This window comes from Schistocerca piceifrons, unplaced genomic scaffold (assembly GCF_021461385.2).
Source record: "Schistocerca piceifrons isolate TAMUIC-IGC-003096 unplaced genomic scaffold, iqSchPice1.1 HiC_scaffold_1412, whole genome shotgun sequence".
NCBI classification, from domain to species: domain Eukaryota; kingdom Metazoa; phylum Arthropoda; class Insecta; order Orthoptera; family Acrididae; genus Schistocerca; species Schistocerca piceifrons.
The window spans coordinates 60,001-62,500 of NW_025727250.1; the positions used below are offsets into that span (position 1 = coordinate 60,001).

Below are 2,500 nucleotides of genomic sequence, written 5' to 3' on the forward strand. Positions count from 1 at the left end.
CTGGTCGGGACTCTGTTTGCATGTATTAGCTCTAGAATTACCACAGTTATCCAAGTAACGTGGGTACGATCTAAGGAACCATAACTGATTTAATGAGCCATTCGCGGTTTCACCTTAATGCGGCTTGTACTGAGACATGCATGGCTTAATCTTTGAGACAAGCATATGACTACTGGCAGGATCAACCAGGGAGCTGCGTCAACTAGAGCTGAGCAGCCGGCCGCCCGGGAGTGTGTCCCGGGGGCCCGCGCGAACACGCAAGCGTCCGCTCAATCATTCTGCAAACAGGAGGAGGCTGAGCTCCCCTGCACAATACACCTCGAAACCCTCTCAGGTCCCGGCGGCGCGCAGCGCCGTCCCAAGTACTTGGTCGGGTTCGAGAGAGGCGCAATCGCCCGGAGTTAGGCGAGTAGACGCTTTCGGTGCGACCACCCGTGCTCCCAACTGAGCTTGCCGCTGCCGACAGAGGCCCGGGAGCGTGCTGTCGTGGCATTGCCGGCGGGAGACAACACGCGCCACCTACGGTGACCGGCAGCTCCAACGCCAGCGCCACAGAAGGACAAAAGCCCCACTTGGGTGCCGAAGCGAACTCTCCCAGCACAGCGCACGCGCCAACACATCCGCACAGCTGCGATACAAACCACCAGCGAGAACCGCTGGGGCGACCGAGCAGCAGACGGCGTCGCGGCGCCGAGCGCCGGGCGGCGGCGCATCCTCAACGCACACAGTCCTCAATCGGACCAGCACACTGAAGATGTCCACCGCGCTTCGCACCGGGCCCGCGAGGACCTACTTTGGCCGCACGGCGCCGCGCGCAGGGTGCGCCGGCGCGCAGCTGCGACGCCTGCCGCGTCCGTCGGCCGGCGCGCCTGCCACTGGCCGCCCCCACCAGCCGGCTGTAGCGCGTGCGCCCACGCACCGCGCGGCCAGCACGCCGGGAGGCGCCCCCTCACCGGCCGGGGACGGTCCCACCCAGCCACCGCCGCGTATCGCTTCACACCCAGATGCCGTTCAGTTTCGTCGGCATGGTGGGTATCGCTGGAACAACCGGTTAGTACCTCAACCTATCGTCGCCATCACCGATTCACCCCTAGCGAGAACAACCGCACCACAACAGGTTACCATTTGTTCATTTGCGTAACTTCACCAGAAAACGCAGGCGTCCATCGCCATTTGCAACTTCAACGATTATTGCATGCCTGTGTCAGGTGTCACGCCACACTACGTCTGCCCACATACACGCAACAAAATGTGCACGCCTAGACAATACGTGGAAGGTGGCCCCCGTACGTATGCGATGTCCATTGCTCGAACGACTGTCAACCGGCCTCTGTAGCATGTCGCAGATATGGAACGCGGTGCACCATGCCATCACGGTGTGTGAGGAGAGACGACTAGGTCCGAATACATCAACAGACAGCTCATGCTGATCGCCATCCACGGCGTCCGTTCCTCCCACACGTCTCTATGGCGTACCACACTGCAATCCAGCTCTCATAGGGAGACGACACGTAGCTGCGTGCACAATATTTGCACTGTATGGTCCGCCGTTTTTGGGCGCAGTCGTTGTGCGGTCACACATGTGCCACGATGTATCATTCAGTACATAAGGACGAATGTGCAGTACAGATTGTGGTTCACGCGTACGACATCAGCGGACAGTTGACACAGGCCGCACCACAACGTAGCCTGAGTACGTCGCATGCGAAGGGCATTGAACATGCAAACTTCTCACCAACCAGCTTGCGAAGGCAGGGGGCAAGGTGGGGACGTGGGGAGGGGCGGCATGTACGTCCTGCTGCCATCCACATTACAGTGTACAGCAGGAGCATGTGGAAAGTGAGCAAGACTTGCAAGGTGTTTAACATGAAGCGATACACAGGGGTGCGGGCAGTGCGAGTAGCGAACTATATTGCGAGGGTTGCGGGTGGGCAACACTACAGTAATTGAACGAGTCGTATAACAATTACAGAGCAGGTTTAGGCGACAACGTGGGTTAGGTTAAGGCACAACATGGGTTAGGTTAAGGCACAACATGGGTTAGGTTAAGGCACAACATGGGTTAGGTTAAGGCACAACATGGGTTAGGTTAAGGCACAACATGGGTTAGGTTAAGGCACAACATGGGTTAGGTTAAGGCACAACATGGGTTAGGTTGAGGCACAACATGGGTTAGGTTGAGGCACAACATGGGTTAGGTTGAGGCACAACATGGGTTAGGTTGAGGCACAACATGGGTTAGGTTGAGGCACAACATGGGTTAGGTTGAGGTACAACATGGGTTAGGTTGAGGTACAACATGGGTTAGGTTGAGGTACAACATGGGTTAGGTTAAGGTACAACATGGGTTAGGTTAAGGTACAACATGGGTTAGGTTAAGGTACAACATAGGTTAGGTTAAGGTACAACATAGGTTAGGTTAAGGTACAACATAGGTTAGGTTAAGGTACAACATAGGTTAGGTTAAGGTACAACATAGGTTAGGTTAAGGTACAACATA

General features: G+C 56.2%; 1 non-coding gene across 1 annotated transcript in view; it reads right to left on the bottom strand.

The window, feature by feature from the left end:
* The window catches only part of LOC124733839, a 1,909-nt gene extending 1,717 nt beyond the window's left edge, over nucleotides 1-192 (bottom strand). The window contains exon 1 of the ribosomal RNA XR_007009167.1: nucleotides 1-192. This exon is cut by the window's left edge and continues 1,717 nt beyond it. This is a non-coding gene — a ribosomal RNA (small subunit ribosomal RNA).
* Between the last annotated feature and the right edge of the window lie 2,308 nt (nucleotides 193-2,500).